We start from the raw sequence: 20,721 nt of genomic DNA, 5'->3' as shown, positions 1-20,721 counted from the left end.
AGTTTAAGTATCCATGTCCCGTATGACCCAGCTATTAATCTGCCGCTTGCTTATCCAAAACAGTCAGAAAGACTACCGCATAAAGACATGTGCATGGCTGTGTTCACCACAGTCTTACTCCGGATATCCAAGACTTGGAAAGCACCCTGGTGTCCAGCAAGGGATGATTGGAGAAGGAAGATGGGCTATAGCCACACAATGGTATACCACTCAGCCGGAACAAATGATGCAATCCAGCCATTTGTGACCACCAGAATGGCTGTGAGGGTTTTAGGGGAAGTGTAACAAGCCCCAGTGAGAAATTCAAATACCATAGAATCTCACTTACAAGGCGAAGAAAAAGCAAGCACTAACCAACAGGTGGCACTGAACATTTGTATGCGTGCTCCCAGAGGCAAAGAGGGGCGGTGACGGAGGGTGAAAGAGAAGATTAGGCACAAGTGTGTGGTGAGGGCCTGTGATTAGTCTTACACTGGTGAAGATGATGTAAGCTACACAGAAGTCTAAAGCAATGAGGATGTGAATCTGGAAGTTATAGTACGTTCTAATGCAGGGTCATGGCTATAAATTCACCTCAAATCAAAAATCCAAAAAGGGGTCCAGAATGATGTCATAAAGCTTTGGGGGCGGAAAGAGTTTACAGAAGGTGAACTTCCAAGGATGGAAAATCACCTCCAAATGCTTACAGATGCTACAGAAAGGCAGACCATTCCAAATAGGTGAAGAGGAATACTACGAAGAGAACATGATCAGTCCTAAACCCATGAACGAAAGGAAAATGTTACCGTCCATGATGTTATTACTAATCACCTTCACGAATAATCCAAACAGGCCCACGTCTTCCCAAGTTCAGGCAAAAGGTTGGTCCAAAAGTACAATTCAGGGCCGGCCCTGTGGTGGAGCAGGTAAGTGCCCACATTCCGCTTGGGCGGCCCGGGCCTCACTGTTTCACATTACGAGTGCATATCACATTAGTAGTGTTAGGAAATATAGATTTCATGGTATGGTGCGGGCAGAGATCATAAATAAGCAGCAATTGTGAGGATACGTTATCAATACGCACAAGAAAAGGAACCATAAGAATATTACAATCTATGGAAGTATCTGGTACACTTCCCAAAGGCAGAAGGAAGGAAAACTTGTGACCTGCCAAGGTGGAATTGGCAGAGTGCCACGAGATGACACCATCATTGTGCATCAGAACATTCCCTGGGCAACTTCAACTTGTGAGGGAGTCCAGGACTTTTTCTGGGTAAGGTCCACCCATTTTGCCATCTACCCAAGATATAAGAGATAAAACCCAGGATAATCTTACAGGAGTGAAACCAGTGTCTAGAGAGAATGTAGGAGCCCTTTCGAAGTTCAAGGAGAAAGATAGAAACTGACAACAATTGCAGAAAAAGGAAAACTATCCTACCTAGACAGGGTGAGGAGTCAGACTGGTCTGAGATGGCTGTGAAACTCTGTGTGCACGGAGGTTGTCAGGACAACTTCGAATTTTGAGGTCGCTTATGACATCACGGTGAACATGTCCCCCAGGGTGGCCGCATGGTTACAGTCTGAGGATTGGCCTAGGCTAGGCTATTAAAGGGACAGATACCCAGAAACAGGTTTGGCAAACAGAAAGCAGGCACAGAAACTAGAAGAGATAAAACAGAGTCTGATGCAAGGGATAAGAAAGGAACCCTAGGCCACAAGTGAGAATAGAGGGACAGGCACGGAGAGGAGAACATTGTCATCTATTCAAGTCTATGGGGAGGTCATGCTGATTCAAGCTTGCAACTTCATTGGAAACAAGTGGCCGGACTTGGCGTTCATCACACCTACAGTGCCCTTGTGCCTTAAGCATAATGCAAAGTCAAGAAAGATGTCTTGAGGACATTGAAGAGAAGAATCGATGCCTCCTTTCCAAGGCCCATAGCATTCTTTGCAGGTCAGTCTCTTTTTCCGAAGCTCTGGTGTCACGTGGGCCCACTGGGCACATGGTAATGTGTCCCAAGAGATGTCTTGGAAGCCTTGAAGGAATGGAGCCCTGTCACGCTTGGGGTATGTCTCTTTGTTTGGAAGTGCTCTACAAGGGTGCTGAAAAGCACCCTCTTCCACAGGGCTTCGTTCCTTCGTGAAGGCTGCCCTCCCAGGCTAGTGTGCTCTGTTTGCCTCCATCGAAATTCTCTCCCCCTACCTCTTGCCGTAGAAGGATTATTGATTATGTGTTTTGACACCACATGTAAGGAAGTTGCACGAAAATTAGAACTTTACAGTTGTGTTTCAAGAAAAATAAACAGGCCAGGGTAGAGGATGTAGGGCAAACAAATGGCACACCCTATAAAAATTAAGTAAGCCCGTATCTGGACGGAATCTAGGGGAACGTTCAAGGATCAGGGGTCAAGTTCGAAACTTCCCAAATCCGGAAAAGAGACAGAAAAATATCTTTCCTGGAGAGTGGAATTCATCCGATTTGTCTAAGTTGTCTTGGAAACATTGTGTCCGTGAAGGGGGTTGCCAGGACCACCTCGAATTTGGAGTTTCTGATCTCAGGATGTCAAACCAACCCACATGACCACGTGTTCTCAGTGCTTAGTTTGACCTTGGCTAGGGTAGCCAAGAGTCCTACAAGTGACCGGTGCAAATTCAAGGACAACAACCAAGAGTCACGAAAGCACTCACACCTCACCCTAGAGAACATACAGCGATTAACGAAATACAAACTAATCCCTTGGAATGAAGGAGAACGGACTGATAAGCATGTCTAAGGGAGATAGCTGAGAAAGACCATGACGAGTATACTATGGAAAAGAAAAAGAGGACCCAGAAAATGGAAGGTGAACAGAAATCACACCTGAATTATCCACAATGAAAGATGATGTCCGTCTTTAGACAGACTCTGCTGGAACGTTTGAAAGTCAGAGAAATTCACAAGCCAAAAAACGGCAGCGAAGGTCAAGCATGGGCTAACTGGGAAGGGTGAGTTATGAGACTGCTCCAAGCAGGCTCTGAAACCTGTATCCAGGAAGCATGCTGGACCTCAGAGACACAATTATGACAAATCCTCTGACATCACAATGGACCCGAAAAACAACCTAGCCTCATCTACACAGTGCTAGAGTTGGGCTCACTAGTATATTTAACTCCCGTTGCACTCAACTGCACGTTGCCACTGAACATGTAAGTGGCCGGCCGGTGGTGCAGTGGTGAGGTCCGCACCTTCTGGGTCTGTGGCCCAGTATGGGCTGGGTGGAATCCTCGGTTTGGGCCTCCTCACCACTGCTTCAGTTGTTCTGGTGCAGGCGTCCGAGGTAGAGTAGAGGCAGATGGGAAGGGACGTTGGACAGGGCCAGACTTCCACAGCAAATACAGGAGCATTGCCAGCAGATGTGAGCACAGCAATGCACTTGTGCCAAAACAAAACCAATTAAAAGTTGCAAAGAATAGAAAAACTGAAGCTAAGGAAAAAAAAAACAAAAAAACAGGAGCTTGCCATTACGAAGAATAGGATCTCTGTGAATAACCTTAGCAAAACAGGTGAATTCTATGTTAATTCAAAAACTAGCAAACCTTTGGGGAAAGAAACTCAAGAAGACACAAGAAAAAAAAAGATACCGAGGGATCTAGGAATGGAAGGATTAACACACTTGAAAGGTTCATACCGCAGTAAGGAATCTCTGGATTCCATGCAATCCCAGTCAAAGTTGCAGCAGTATTTGCCACAGAGAAGAAGAGAGAATCCTAAAGTTTCTAGCCAGCAACACGAGACCCTGACTAGGCAAAGGAATCCTCAGGAAAACGAACAAAGCAGCACGTGTCACAATTTCTGATTTCAACATAGAGGACGAAGCGCTAGGTACCGAAACGGCACAGTCTGGGCCCCAAAACAGGCATGAAGACCCATGCAAAACAATTGAGAGCCCAGAGCCCAACTCAAACTTACATGGACAGCCCATTTTGGACCAGGGAGCCAAGTGCAGACAGCGGAGAAAGGAGAGTCTCTACAATAAACGGTGCTGGGAAGCCTGCACAGCCACATGGAACACAACGAGAGTACACCATGATGTTACACCTGGCACACACACCACCTGAAGTGGATTAAAGCCTTGAATGGCAGACTTGAAACCGTGAACCTTGTAGGAGAAGACCTAGGCAGAGTGCTCTTTGCCATCTGTCTGAGCCGCCTATTTGGAAGAAGCATGTCTGACTGGGCAAGGGCAACAAAGGAAACAAGAAACAAACGGGACCACATCAAATGCACACACTTCTGCCCACTCAAGGAAACCATCAACTGAATACTAAGACACCACAACAATTGGGAGAGGATGTTTGCAAACCACACATCGGACAAGGGGTGAAAAGCCCAAAGATACAATCAACTCGCACGTCTCCACAAGAAAAAAAACAAGCCAATGAAAACCTGGTCAAAAGATGGAAGCAGAGATTTCTCCGAAGAAGACAGAAAGAGGGCCAGTAGGTGCATGAAAACTTGTTCACCATCATGAAGTCTCAGGAAAATGCAAATCCAAACTGCAAGGCCATGGCAGCTCACTGTGGTCAGCATGGCTAGAAGGAAGCAGACAGGAAATAACAAGTGTCAGAGAGGAGGTGGAGAGAAGGGAAGCCTCCTGCACTGCTGGTGGGAGTGTAACCCGGTGCAGCCACGATGCCAAAGGTGTGGAACTGCCTCAGAAGTTTAAGTATCCATGTCCCGTATGACCCAGCTATTAATCTGCCGCTTGCTTATCCAAAACAGTCAGAAAGACTACCGCATAAAGACATGTGCATGGCTGTGTTCACCACAGTCTTACTCCGGATATCCAAGACTTGGAAAGCACCCTGGTGTCCAGCAAGGGATGATTGGAGAAGGAAGATGGGCTATAGCCACACAATGGTATACCACTCAGCCGGAACAAATGATGCAATCCAGCCATTTGTGACCACCAGAATGGCTGTGAGGGTTTTAGGGGAAGTGTAACAAGCCCCAGTGAGAAATTCAAATACCATAGAATCTCACTTACAAGGCGAAGAAAAAGCAAGCACTAACCAACAGGTGGCACTGAACATTTGTATGCGTGCTCCCAGAGGCAAAGAGGGGCGGTGACGGAGGGTGAAAGAGAAGATTAGGCACAAGTGTGTGGTGAGGGCCTGTGATTAGTCTTACACTGGTGAAGATGATGTAAGCTACACAGAAGTCTAAAGCAATGAGGATGTGAATCTGGAAGTTATAGTACGTTCTAATGCAGGGTCATGGCTATAAATTCACCTCAAATCAAAAATCCAAAAAGGGGTCCAGAATGATGTCATAAAGCTTTGGGGGCGGAAAGAGTTTACAGAAGGTGAACTTCCAAGGATGGAAAATCACCTCCAAATGCTTACAGATGCTACAGAAAGGCAGACCATTCCAAATAGGTGAAGAGGAATACTACGAAGAGAACATGATCAGTCCTAAACCCATGAACGAAAGGAAAATGTTACCGTCCATGATGTTATTACTAATCACCTTCACGAATAATCCAAACAGGCCCACGTCTTCCCAAGTTCAGGCAAAAGGTTGGTCCAAAAGTACAATTCAGGGCCGGCCCTGTGGTGGAGCAGGTAAGTGCCCACATTCCGCTTGGGCGGCCCGGGCCTCACTGTTTCACATTACGAGTGCATATCACATTAGTAGTGTTAGGAAATATAGATTTCATGGTATGGTGCGGGCAGAGATCATAAATAAGCAGCAATTGTGAGGATACGTTATCAATACGCACAAGAAAAGGAACCATAAGAATATTACAATCTATGGAAGTATCTGGTACACTTCCCAAAGGCAGAAGGAAGGAAAACTTGTGACCTGCCAAGGTGGAATTGGCAGAGTGCCACGAGATGACACCATCATTGTGCATCAGAACATTCCCTGGGCAACTTCAACTTGTGAGGGAGTCCAGGACTTTTTCTGGGTAAGGTCCACCCATTTTGCCATCTACCCAAGATATAAGAGATAAAACCCAGGATAATCTTACAGGAGTGAAACCAGTGTCTAGAGAGAATGTAGGAGCCCTTTCGAAGTTCAAGGAGAAAGATAGAAACTGACAACAATTGCAGAAAAAGGAAAACTATCCTACCTAGACAGGGTGAGGAGTCAGACTGGTCTGAGATGGCTGTGAAACTCTGTGTGCACGGAGGTTGTCAGGACAACTTCGAATTTTGAGGTCGCTTATGACATCACGGTGAACATGTCCCCCAGGGTGGCCGCATGGTTACAGTCTGAGGATTGGCCTAGGCTAGGCTATTAAAGGGACAGATACCCAGAAACAGGTTTGGCAAACAGAAAGCAGGCACAGAAACTAGAAGAGATAAAACAGAGTCTGATGCAAGGGATAAGAAAGGAACCCTAGGCCACAAGTGAGAATAGAGGGACAGGCACGGAGAGGAGAACATTGTCATCTATTCAAGTCTATGGGGAGGTCATGCTGATTCAAGCTTGCAACTTCATTGGAAACAAGTGGCCGGACTTGGCGTTCATCACACCTACAGTGCCCTTGTGCCTTAAGCATAATGCAAAGTCAAGAAAGATGTCTTGAGGACATTGAAGAGAAGAATCGATGCCTCCTTTCCAAGGCCCATAGCATTCTTTGCAGGTCAGTCTCTTTTTCCGAAGCTCTGGTGTCACGTGGGCCCACTGGGCACATGGTAATGTGTCCCAAGAGATGTCTTGGAAGCCTTGAAGGAATGGAGCCCTGTCACGCTTGGGGTATGTCTCTTTGTTTGGAAGTGCTCTACAAGGGTGCTGAAAAGCACCCTCTTCCACAGGGCTTCGTTCCTTCGTGAAGGCTGCCCTCCCAGGCTAGTGTGCTCTGTTTGCCTCCATCGAAATTCTCTCCCCCTACCTCTTGCCGTAGAAGGATTATTGATTATGTGTTTTGACACCACATGTAAGGAAGTTGCACGAAAATTAGAACTTTACAGTTGTGTTTCAAGAAAAATAAACAGGCCAGGGTAGAGGATGTAGGGCAAACAAATGGCACACCCTATAAAAATTAAGTAAGCCCGTATCTGGACGGAATCTAGGGGAACGTTCAAGGATCAGGGGTCAAGTTCGAAACTTCCCAAATCCGGAAAAGAGACAGAAAAATATCTTTCCTGGAGAGTGGAATTCATCCGATTTGTCTAAGTTGTCTTGGAAACATTGTGTCCGTGAAGGGGGTTGCCAGGACCACCTCGAATTTGGAGTTTCTGATCTCAGGATGTCAAACCAACCCACATGACCACGTGTTCTCAGTGCTTAGTTTGACCTTGGCTAGGGTAGCCAAGAGTCCTACAAGTGACCGGTGCAAATTCAAGGACAACAACCAAGAGTCACGAAAGCACTCACACCTCACCCTAGAGAACATACAGCGATTAACGAAATACAAACTAATCCCTTGGAATGAAGGAGAACGGACTGATAAGCATGTCTAAGGGAGATAGCTGAGAAAGACCATGACGAGTATACTATGGAAAAGAAAAAGAGGACCCAGAAAATGGAAGGTGAACAGAAATCACACCTGAATTATCCACAATGAAAGATGATGTCCGTCTTTAGACAGACTCTGCTGGAACGTTTGAAAGTCAGAGAAATTCACAAGCCAAAAAACGGCAGCGAAGGTCAAGCATGGGCTAACTGGGAAGGGTGAGTTATGAGACTGCTCCAAGCAGGCTCTGAAACCTGTATCCAGGAAGCATGCTGGACCTCAGAGACACAATTATGACAAATCCTCTGACATCACAATGGACCCGAAAAACAACCTAGCCTCATCTACACAGTGCTAGAGTTGGGCTCACTAGTATATTTAACTCCCGTTGCACTCAACTGCACGTTGCCACTGAACATGTAAGTGGCCGGCCGGTGGTGCAGTGGTGAGGTCCGCACCTTCTGGGTCTGTGGCCCAGTATGGGCTGGGTGGAATCCTCGGTTTGGGCCTCCTCACCACTGCTTCAGTTGTTCTGGTGCAGGCGTCCGAGGTAGAGTAGAGGCAGATGGGAAGGGACGTTGGACAGGGCCAGACTTCCACAGCAAATACAGGAGCATTGCCAGCAGATGTGAGCACAGCAATGCACTTGTGCCAAAACAAAACCAATTAAAAGTTGCAAAGAATAGAAAAACTGAAGCTAAGGAAAAAAAAAACAAAAAAACAGGAGCTTGCCATTACGAAGAATAGGATCTCTGTGAATAACCTTAGCAAAACAGGTGAATTCTATGTTAATTCAAAAACTAGCAAACCTTTGGGGAAAGAAACTCAAGAAGACACAAGAAAAAAAAAGATACCGAGGGATCTAGGAATGGAAGGATTAACACACTTGAAAGGTTCATACCGCAGTAAGGAATCTCTGGATTCCATGCAATCCCAGTCAAAGTTGCAGCAGTATTTGCCACAGAGAAGAAGAGAGAATCCTAAAGTTTCTAGCCAGCAACACGAGACCCTGACTAGGCAAAGGAATCCTCAGGAAAACGAACAAAGCAGCACGTGTCACAATTTCTGATTTCAACATAGAGGACGAAGCGCTAGGTACCGAAACGGCACAGTCTGGGCCCCAAAACAGGCATGAAGACCCATGCAAAACAATTGAGAGCCCAGAGCCCAACTCAAACTTACATGGACAGCCCATTTTGGACCAGGGAGCCAAGTGCAGACAGCGGAGAAAGGAGAGTCTCTACAATAAACGGTGCTGGGAAGCCTGCACAGCCACATGGAACACAACGAGAGTACACCATGATGTTACACCTGGCACACACACCACCTGAAGTGGATTAAAGCCTTGAATGGCAGACTTGAAACCGTGAACCTTGTAGGAGAAGACCTAGGCAGAGTGCTCTTTGCCATCTGTCTGAGCCGCCTATTTGGAAGAAGCATGTCTGACTGGGCAAGGGCAACAAAGGAAACAAGAAACAAACGGGACCACATCAAATGCACACACTTCTGCCCACTCAAGGAAACCATCAACTGAATACTAAGACACCACAACAATTGGGAGAGGATGTTTGCAAACCACACATCGGACAAGGGGTGAAAAGCCCAAAGATACAATCAACTCGCACGTCTCCACAAGAAAAAAAACAAGCCAATGAAAACCTGGTCAAAAGATGGAAGCAGAGATTTCTCCGAAGAAGACAGAAAGAGGGCCAGTAGGTGCATGAAAACTTGTTCACCATCATGAAGTCTCAGGAAAATGCAAATCCAAACTGCAAGGCCATGGCAGCTCACTGTGGTCAGCATGGCTAGAAGGAAGCAGACAGGAAATAACAAGTGTCAGAGAGGAGGTGGAGAGAAGGGAAGCCTCCTGCACTGCTGGTGGGAGTGTAACCCGGTGCAGCCACGATGCCAAAGGTGTGGAACTGCCTCAGAAGTTTAAGTATCCATGTCCCGTATGACCCAGCTATTAATCTGCCGCTTGCTTATCCAAAACAGTCAGAAAGACTACCGCATAAAGACATGTGCATGGCTGTGTTCACCACAGTCTTACTCCGGATATCCAAGACTTGGAAAGCACCCTGGTGTCCAGCAAGGGATGATTGGAGAAGGAAGATGGGCTATAGCCACACAATGGTATACCACTCAGCCGGAACAAATGATGCAATCCAGCCATTTGTGACCACCAGAATGGCTGTGAGGGTTTTAGGGGAAGTGTAACAAGCCCCAGTGAGAAATTCAAATACCATAGAATCTCACTTACAAGGAGAAGAAAAAGCAAGCACTAACCAACAGGTGGCACTGAACATTTGTATGCGGGCTCCCAGAGGCAAAGAGGGGCGGTGACGGAGGGTGAAAGAGAAGATTAGGCACAAGTGTGTGGTGAGGGCCTGTGATTAGTCTTACACTGGTGAAGATGATGTAAGCTACACAGAAGTCTAAAGCAATGAGGATGTGAATCTGGAAGTTATAGTACGTTCTAATGCAGGGTCATGGCTAGAAATTCACCTCAAATCAAAAATCCAAAAAGGGGTCCAGAATGATGTCATAAAGCTTTGGGGGCGGAAAGAGTTTACAGAAGGTGAACTTCCAAGGATGGAAAATCACCTCCAAATGCTTACAGATGCTACAGAAAGGCAGACCATTCCAAATAGGTGAAGAGGAATACTACGAAGAGAACATGATCAGTCCTAAACCCATGAACGAACGGAAAATGTTACCGTCCATGATGTTATTACTAATCACCTTCACGAATAATCCAAACAGGCCCACGTCTTCCCAAGTTCAGGCAAAAGGTTGGTCCAAAAGTACAATTCAGGGCCGGCCCTGTGGTGGAGCAGGTAAGTGCCCACATTCCGCTTGGGCGGCCCGGGCCTCACTGTTTCACATTACGAGTGCATATCACATTAGTAGTGTTAGGAAATATAGATTTCATGGTATGGTGCGGGCAGAGATCATAAATAAGCAGCAATTGTGAGGATACGTTATCAATACGCACAAGAAAAGGAACCATAAGAATATTACAATCTATGGAAGTATCTGGTACACTTCCCAAAGGCAGAAGGAAGGAAAACTTGTGACCTGCCAAGGTGGAATTGGCAGAGTGCCACGAGATGACACCATCATTGTGCATCAGAACATTCCCTGGGCAACTTCAACTTGTGAGGGAGTCCAGGACTTTTTCTGGGTAAGGTCCACCCATTTTGCCATCTACCCAAGATATAAGAGATAAAACCCAGGATAATCTTACAGGAGTGAAACCAGTGTCTAGAGAGAATGTAGGAGCCCTTTCGAAGTTCAAGGAGAAAGATAGAAACTGACAACAATTGCAGAAAAAGGAAAACTATCCTACCTAGACAGGGTGAGGAGTCAGACTGGTCTGAGATGGCTGTGAAACTCTGTGTGCACGGAGGTTGTCAGGACAACTTCGAATTTTGAGGTCGCTTATGACATCACGGTGAACATGTCCCCCAGGGTGGCCGCATGGTTACAGTCTGAGGATTGGCCTAGGCTAGGCTATTAAAGGGACAGATACCCAGAAACAGGTTTGGCAAACAGAAAGCAGGCACAGAAACTAGAAGAGATAAAACAGAGTCTGATGCAAGGGATAAGAAAGGAACCCTAGGCCACAAGTGAGAATAGAGGGACAGGCACGGAGAGGAGAACATTGTCATCTATTCAAGTCTATGGGGAGGTCATGCTGATTCAAGCTTGCAACTTCATTGGAAACAAGTGGCCGGACTTGGCGTTCATCACACCTACAGTGCCCTTGTGCCTTAAGCATAATGCAAAGTCAAGAAAGATGTCTTGAGGACATTGAAGAGAAGAATCGATGCCTCCTTTCCAAGGCCCCTAGCATTCTTTGCAGGTCAGTCTCTTTTTCCGAAGCTCTGGTGTCACGTGGGCCCACTGGGCACATGGTAATGTGTCCCAAGAGATGTCTTGGAAGCCTTGAAGGAATGGAGCCCTGTCACGCTTGGGGTATGTCTCTTTGTTTGGAAGTGCTCTACAAAGGTGCTGAAAAGCACCCTCTTCCACAGGGCTTCGTTCCTTCGTGAAGGCTGCCCTCCCAGGCTAGTGTGCTCTGTTTGCCTCCATCGAAATTCTCTCCCCCTACCTCTTGCCGTAGAAGGATTATTGATTATGTGTTTTGACACCACATGTAAGGAAGTTGCACGAAAATTAGAACTTTACAGTTGTGTTTCAAGAAAAATAAACAGGCCAGGGTAGAGGATGTAGGGCAAACAAATGGCACACCCTATAAAAATTAAGTAAGCCCGTATCTGGACGGAATCTAGGGGAACGTTCAAGGATCAGGGGTCAAGTTCGAAACTTCCCAAATCCGGAAAAGAGACAGAAAAATATCTTTCCTGGAGAGTGGAATTCATCCGATTTGTCTAAGTTGTCTTGGAAACATTGTGTCCGTGAAGGGGGTTGCCAGGACCACCTCGAATTTGGAGTTTCTGATCTCAGGATGTCAAACCAACCCACATGACCACGTGTTCTCAGTGCTTAGTTTGACCTTGGCTAGGGTAGCCAAGAGTCCTACAAGTGACCGGTGCAAATTCAAGGACAACAACCAAGAGTCACGAAAGCACTCACACCTCACCCTAGAGAACATACAGCGATTAACGAAATACAAACTAATCCCTTGGAATGAAGGAGAACGGACTGATAAGCATGTCTAAGGGAGATAGCTGAGAAAGACCATGACGAGTATACTATGGAAAAGAAAAAGAGGACCCAGAAAATGGAAGGTGAACAGAAATCACACCTGAATTATCCACAATGAAAGATGATGTCCGTCTTTAGACAGACTCTGCTGGAACGTTTGAAAGTCAGAGAAATTCACAAGCCAAAAAACGGCAGCGAAGGTCAAGCATGGGCTAACTGGGAAGGGTGAGTTATGAGACTGCTCCAAGCAGGCTCTGAAACCTGTATCCAGGAAGCATGCTGGACCTCAGAGACACAATTATGACAAATCCTCTGACATCACAATGGACCCGAAAAACAACCTAGCCTCATCTACACAGTGCTAGAGTTGGGCTCACTAGTATATTTAACTCCCGTTGCACTCAACTGCACGTTGCCACTGAACATGTAAGTGGCCGGCCGGTGGTGCAGTGGTGAGGTCCGCACCTTCTGGGTCTGTGGCCCAGTATGGGCTGGGTGGAATCCTCGGTTTGGGCCTCCTCACCACTGCTTCAGTTGTTCTGGTGCAGGCGTCCGAGGTAGAGTAGAGGCAGATGGGAAGGGACGTTGGACAGGGCCAGACTTCCACAGCAAATACAGGAGCATTGCCAGCAGATGTGAGCACAGCAATGCACTTGTGCCAAAACAAAACCAATTAAAAGTTGCAAAGAATAGAAAAACTGAAGCTAAGGAAAAAAAAACCAAAAAAACAGGAGCTTGCCATTACGAAGAATAGGATCTCTGTGAATAACCTTAGCAAAACAGGTGAATTCTATGTTAATTCAAAAACTAGCAAACCTTTGGGGAAAGAAACTCAAGAAGACACAAGAAAAAAAAAGATATCGAGGGATCTAGGAATGGAAGGATTAACACACTTGAAAGGTTCATACCGCAGTAAGGAATCTCTGGATTCCATGCAATCCCAGTCAAAGTTGCAGCAGTATTTGCCACAGAGAAGAAGAGAGAATCCTAAAGTTTCTAGCCAGCAACACGAGACCCTGACTAGGCAAAGGAATCCTCAGGAAAACGAACAAAGCAGCACGTGTCACAATTTCTGATTTCAACATAGAGGACGAAGCGCTAGGTACCGAAACGGCACAGTCTGGGCCCCAAAACAGGCATGAAGACCCATGCAAAACAATTGAGAGCCCAGAGCCCAACTCAAACTTACATGGACAGCCCATTTTGGACCAGGGAGCCAAGTGCAGACAGCGGAGAAAGGAGAGTCTCTACAATAAACGGTGCTGGGAAGCCTGCACAGCCACATGGAACACAACGAGAGTACACCATGATGTTACACCTGGCACACACACCACCTGAAATGGATTAAAGCCTTGAATGGCAGACTTGAAACCGTGAACCTTGTAGGAGAAGACCTAGGCAGAGTGCTCTTTGCCATCTGTCTGAGCCGCCTATTTGGAAGAAGCATGTCTGACTGGGCAAGGGCAACAGAGGAAACAAGAAACAAACGGGACCACATCAAATGCACACACTTCTGCCCACTCAAGGAAACCATCAACTGAATACTAAGACACCACAACAATTGGGAGAGGATGTTTGCAAACCACACATCGGACAAGGGGTGAAAAGCCCAAAGATACAATCAACTCGCACGTCTCCACAAGAAAAAAAACAAGCCAATGAAAACCTGGTCAAAAGATGGAAGCAGAGATTTCTCCGAAGAAGACAGAAAGAGGGCCAGTAGGTGCATGAAAACTTGTTCACCATCATGAAGTCTCAGGAAAATGCAAATCCAAACTGCAAGGCCATGGCAGCTCACTGTGGTCAGCATGGCTAGAAGGAAGCAGACAGGAAATAACAAGTGTCAGAGAGGAGGTGGAGAGAAGGGAAGCCTCCTGCACTGCTGGTGGGAGTGTAACCCGGTGCAGCCACGATGCCAAAGGTGTGGAACTGCCTCAGAAGTTTAAGTATCCATGTCCCGTATGACCCAGCTATTAATCTGCCGCTTGCTTATCCAAAACAGTCAGAAAGACTACCGCATAAAGACATGTGCATGGCTGTGTTCACCACAGTCTTACTCCGGATATCCAAGACTTGGAAAGCACCCTGGTGTCCAGCAAGGGATGATTGGAGAAGGAAGATGGGCTATAGCCACACAATGGTATACCACTCAGCCGGAACAAATGATGCAATCCAGCCATTTGTGACCACCAGAATGGCTGTGAGGGTTTTAGGGGAAGTGTAACAAGCCCCAGTGAGAAATTCAAATACCATAGAATCTCACTTACAAGGAGAAGAAAAAGCAAGCACTAACCAACAGGTGGCACTGAACATTTGTATGCGGGCTCCCAGAGGCAAAGAGGGGCGGTGACGGAGGGTGAAAGAGAAGATTAGGCACAAGTGTGTGGTGAGGGCCTGTGATTAGTCTTACACTGGTGAAGATGATGTAAGCTACACAGAAGTCTAAAGCAATGAGGATGTGAATCTGGAAGTTATAGTACGTTCTAATGCAGGGTCATGGCTAGAAATTCACCTCAAATCAAAAATCCAAAAAGGGGTCCAGAATGATGTCATAAAGCTTTGGGGGCGGAAAGAGTTTACAGAAGGTGAACTTCCAAGGATGGAAAATCACCTCCAAATGCTTACAGATGCTACAGAAAGGCAGACCATTCCAAATAGGTGAAGAGGAATACTACGAAGAGAACATGATCAGTCCTAAACCCATGAACGAACGGAAAATGTTACCGTCCATGATGTTATTACTAATCACCTTCATGAATAATCCAAACAGGCCCACGTCTTCCCAAGTTCAGGCAAAAGGTTGGTCCAAAAGTACAATTCAGGGCCGGCCCTGTGGTGGAGCAGGTAAGTGCCCACATTCCGCTTGGGCGGCCCGGGCCTCACTGTTTCACATTACGAGTGCATATCACATTAGTAGTGTTAGGAAATATAGATTTCATGGTATGGTGCGGGCAGAGATCATAAATAAGCAGCAATTGTGAGGATACGTTATCAATACGCACAAGAAAAGGAACCATAAGAATATTACAATCTATGGAAGTATCTGGTACACTTCCCAAAGGCAGAAGGAAGGAAATCTTGTGACCTGCCAAGGTGGAATTGGCAGAGTGCCACGAGATGACACCATCATTGTGCATCAGAACATTCCCTGGGCAACTTCAACTTGTGAGGGAGTCCAGGACTTTTTCTGGGTAAGGTCCACCCATTTTGCCATCTACCCAAGATATAAGAGATAAAACCCAGGATAATCTTACAGGAGTGAAACCAGTGTCTAGAGAGAATGTAGGAGCCCTTTCGAAGTTCAAGGAGAAAGATAGAAACTGACAACAATTGCAGAAAAAGGAAAACTATCCTACCTAGACAGGGTGAGGAGTCAGACTGGTCTGAGATGGCTGTGAAACTCTGTGTGCACGGAGGTTGTCAGGACAACTTCGAATTTTGAGGTCGCTTATGACATCACGGTGAACATGTCCCCCAGGGTGGCCGCATGGTTACAGTCTGAGGATTGGCCTAGGCTAGGCTATTAAAGGGACAGATACCCAGAAACAGGTTTGGCAAACAGAAAGCAGGCACAGAAACTAGAAGAGATAAAACAGAGTCTGATGCAAGGGATAAGAAAGGAACCCTAGGCCACAAGTGAGAATAGAGGGACAGGCACGGAGAGGAGAACATTGTCATCTATTCAAGTCTATGGGGAGGTCATGCTGATTCAAGCTTGCAACTTCATTGGAAACAAGTGGCCGGACTTGGCGTTCATCACACCTACAGTGCCCTTGTGCCTTAAGCATAATGCAAAGTCAAGAAAGATGTCTTGAGGACATTGAAGAGAAGAATCGATGCCTCCTTTCCAAGGCCCATAGCATTCTTTGCAGGTCAGTCTCTTTTTCCGAAGCTCTGGTGTCACGTGGGCCCACTGGGCACATGGTAATGTGTCCCAAGAGATGTCTTGGAAGCCTTGAAGGAATGGAGCCCTGTCACGCTTGGGGTATGTCTCTTTGTTTGGAAGTGCTCTACAAGGGTGCTGAAAAGCACCCTCTTCCACAGGGCTTCGTTCCTTCGTGAAGGCTGCCCTCCCAGGCTAGTGTGCTCTGTTTGCCTCCATCGAAATTCTCTCCCCCTACCTCTTGCCGTAGAAGGATTATTGATTATGTGTTTTGACACCACATGTAAGGAAGTTGCACGAAAATTAGAACTTTACAGTTGTGTTTCAAGAAAAATAAACAGGCCAGGGTAGAGGATGTAGGGCAAACAAATGGCACACCCTATAAAAATTAAGTAAGCCCGTATCTGGACGGAATCTAGGGGAACGTTCAAGGATCAGGGGTCAAGTTCGAAGCTTCCCAAATCCGGAAAAGAGACAGAAAAATATCTTTCCTGGAGAGTGGAATTCATCCGATTTGTCTAAGTTGTCTTGGAAACATTGTGTCCGTGAAGGGGGTTGCCAGGACCACCTCGAATTTGGAGTTTCTGATCTCAGGATGTCAAACCAACCCACATGACCACGTGTTCTCAGTGCTTAGTTTGACCTTGGCTAGGGTAGCCAAGAGTCCTACAAGTGACCGGTGCAAATTCAAGGACAACAACCAAGAGTCACGAAAGCACTCACACCTCACCCTAGAGAACATACAGCGATTAACGAAATACAAACTAATCCCTTGGAATGAAGGAGAACGGACTGATAAGCATGTCTAAGGGAGATAGCTGAGAAAGACCATGACGAGTATACTATGGAAAAGAAAAAGAGGACCCAGAAAATGGAAGGTGAACAGAAATCACACCTGAATTATCCACAATGAAAGATGATGTCCGTCTTTAGACAGACTCTGCTGGAACGTTTGAAAGTCAGAGAAATTCACAAGCCAAAAAACGGCAGCGAAGGTCAAGCATGGGCTAACTGGGAAGGGTGAGTTATGAGACTGCTCCAAGCAGGCTCTGAAACCTGTATCCAGGAAGCATGCTGGACCTCAGAGACACAATTATGACAAATCCTCTGACATCACAATGGACCCGAAAAACAACCTAGCCTCATCTACACAGTGCTAGAGTTGGGCTCACTAGTATATTTAACTCCCGTTGCACTCAACTGCACGTTGCCACTGAACATGTAAGTGGCCGGCCGGTGGTGCAGTGGTGAGGTCCGCACCTTCTGGGTCTGTGGCCCAGTATGGGCTGGGTGGAATCCTCGGTTTGGGCCTCCTCACCACTGCTTCAGTTGTTCTGGTGCAGGCGTCCGAGGTAGAGTAGAGGCAGATGGGAAGGGACGTTGGACAGGGCCAGACTTCCACAGCAAATACAGGAGCATTGCCAGCAGATGTGAGCACAGCAATGCACTTGTGCCAAAACAAAACCAATTAAAAGTTGCAAAGAATAGAAAAACTGAAGCTAAGGAAAAAAAAACCAAAAAAACAGGAGCTTGCCATTACGAAGAATAGGATCTCTGTGAATAACCTTAGCAAAACAGGTGAATTCTATGTTAATTCAAAAACTAGCAAACCTTTGGGGAAAGAAACTCAAGAAGACACAAGAAAAAAAAAGATATCGAGGGATCTAGGAATGGAAGGATTAACACACTTGAAAGGTTCATACCGCAGTAAGGAATCTCTGGATTCCATGCAATCCCAGTCAAAGTTGCAGCAGTATTTGCCACAGAGAAGAAGAGAGAATCCTAAAGTTTCTAGCCAGCAACACGAGACCCTGACTAGGCAAAGGAATCCTCAGGAAAACGAACAAAGCAGCACGTGTCACAATTTCTGATTTCAACATAGAGGACGAAGCGCTAGGTACCGAAACGGCACAGTCTGGGCCCCAAAACAGGCATGAAGACCCATGCAAAACAATTGAGAGCCCAGAGCCCAACTCAAACTTACATGGACAGCCCATTTTGGACCAGGGAGCCAAGTGCAGACAGCGGAGAAAGGAGAGTCTCTACAATAAACGGTGCTGGGAAGCCTGCACAGCCACATGGAACACAACGAGAGTACACCATGATGTTACACCTGGCACACACACCACCTGAAATGGATTAAAGCCTTGAATGGCAGACTTGAAACCGTGAACCTTGTAGGAGAAGACCTAGGCAGAGTGCTCTTTGCCATCTGTCTGAGCCGCCTATTTGGAAGAAGCATGTCTGACTGGGCAAGGGCAACAGAGGAAACAAGAAACAAACGGGACCACATCAAATGCACACACTTCTGCCCACTCAAGGAAACCATCAACTGAATACTAAGACACCACAACAATTGGGAGAGGATGTTTGCAAACCACACATCGGACAAGGGGTGAAAAGCCCAAAGATACAATCAACTCGCACGTCTCCACAAGAAAAAAAACAAGCCAATGAAAACCTGGTCAAAAGATGGAAGCAGAGATTTCTCCGAAGAAGACAGAAAGAGGGCCAGTAGGTGCATGAAAACTTGTTCACCATCATGAAGTCTCAGGAAAATGCAAATCCAAACTGCAAGGCCATGGCAGCTCACTGTGGTCAGCATGGCTAGAAGGAAGCAGACAGGAAATAACAAGTGTCAGAGAGGAGGTGGAGAGAAGGGAAGCCTCCTGCACTGCTGGTGGGAGTGTAACCCGGTGCAGCCACGATGCCAAAGGTGTGGAACTGCCTCAGAAGTTTAAGTATCCATGTCCCGTATGACCCAGCTATTAATCTGCCGCTTGCTTATCCAAAACAGTCAGAAAGACTACCGCATAAAGACATGTGCATGGCTGTGTTCACCACAGTCTTACTCCGGATATCCAAGACTTGGAAAGCACCCTGGTGTCCAGCAAGGGATGATTGGAGAAGGAAGATGGGCTATAGCCACACAATGGTATACCACTCAGCCGGAACAAATGATGCAATCCAGCCATTTGTGACCACCAGAATGGCTGTGAGGGTTTTAGGGGAAGTGTAACAAGCCCCAGTGAGAAATTCAAATACCATAGAATCTCACTTACAAGGAGAAGAAAAAGCAAGCACTAACCAACAGGTGGCACTGAACATTTGTATGCGGGCTCCCAGAGGCAAAGAGGGGCGGTGACGGAGGGTGAAAGAGAAGATTAGGCACAAGTGTGTGGTGAGGGCCTGTGATTAGTCTTACACTGGTGAAGATGATGTAAGCTACACAGAAGTCTAAAGCAATGAGGATGTGAATCTGGAAGTTATAGTACGTTCTAATGCAGGGTCATGGCTAGAAATTCACCTCAAATCAAAAATCCAAAAAGGGGTCCAGAATGATGTCATAAAGCTTTGGGGGCGGAAAGAGTTTACAGAAGGTGAACTTCCAAGGATGGAAAATCACCTCCAAATGCTTACAGATGCTACAGAAAGGCAGACCATTCCAAATAGGTGAAGAGGAATACTACGAAGAGAACATGATCAGTCCTAAACCCATGAACGAACGGAAAATGTTACCGTCCATGATGTTATTACTAATCACCTTCACGAATAATCCAAACAGGCCCACGTCTTCCCAAGTTCAGGCAAAAGGTTGGTCCAAAAGTACAATTCAGGGCCGGCCCTGTGGTGGAGCAGGTAAGTGCCCACATTCCGCTTGGGCGGCCCGGGCCTCACTGTTTCACATTACGAGTGCATATCACATTAGTAGTGTTAGGAAATATAGATTTCATGGTATGGTGCGGGCAGAGATCATAAATAAGCAGCAATTGTGAGGATACGTTATCAATACGCACAAGAAAAGGAACCATAAGAATATTACAATCTATGGAAGTATCTGGTACACTTCCCAAAGGCAGAAGGAAGGAAATCTTGTGACCTGCCAAGGTGGAATTGGCAGAGTGCCACGAGATGACACCATCATTGTGCATCAGAACATTCCCTGGGCAACTTCAACTTGTGAGGGAGTCCAGGACTTTTTCTGGGTAAGGTCCACCCATTTTGCCATCTACCCAAGATATAAGAGATAAAACCCAGGATAATCTTACAGGAGTGAAACCAGTGTCTAGAGAGAATGTAGGAGCCCTTTCGAAGTTCAAGGAGAAAGATAGAAACTGACAACAATTGCAGAAAAAGGAAAACTATCCTACCTAGACAGGGTGAGGAGTCAGACTGGTCTGAGATGGCTGTGAAACTCTGTGTGCACGGAGGTTGTCAGGACAACTTCGAATTTTGAGGTCGCTTATGACATCACGGTGAACATGTCCCCCAGGGTGGCCGCATGGTTACAGTCTGAGGATTGGCCTAGGCTAGGCTATTAAAGGGACAGATACCCAGAAACAGGTTTGGCAAACAGAAAGCAGGCACAGAAACTAGAAGAGATAAAACAGAGTCTGATGCAAGGGATAAGAAAGGAACCCTAGGCCACAAGTGAGAATAGAGGGACAGGCACGGAGAGGAGAACATTGTCATCTATTCAAGTCTATGGGGAGGTCATGCTGATTCAAGCTTGCAACTTCATTGGAAACAAGTGGCCGGACTTGGCGTTCATCACACCTACAGTGCCCTTGTGCCTTAAGCATAATGCAAAGTCAAGAAAGATGTCTTGAGGACATTGAAGAGAAGAATCGATGCCTCCTTTCCAAGGCCCATAGCATTCTTTGCAGGTCAGTCTCTTTTTCCGAAGCTCTGGTGTCACGTGGGCCCACTGGGCACATGGTAATGTGTCCCAAGAGATGTCTT

Source organism: Equus asinus, chromosome 22 (genome assembly GCF_041296235.1).
Source record: "Equus asinus isolate D_3611 breed Donkey chromosome 22, EquAss-T2T_v2, whole genome shotgun sequence".
NCBI lineage: Eukaryota > Metazoa > Chordata > Mammalia > Perissodactyla > Equidae > Equus > Equus asinus.
Note: the sequence above shows the minus strand (reverse complement) of the source record.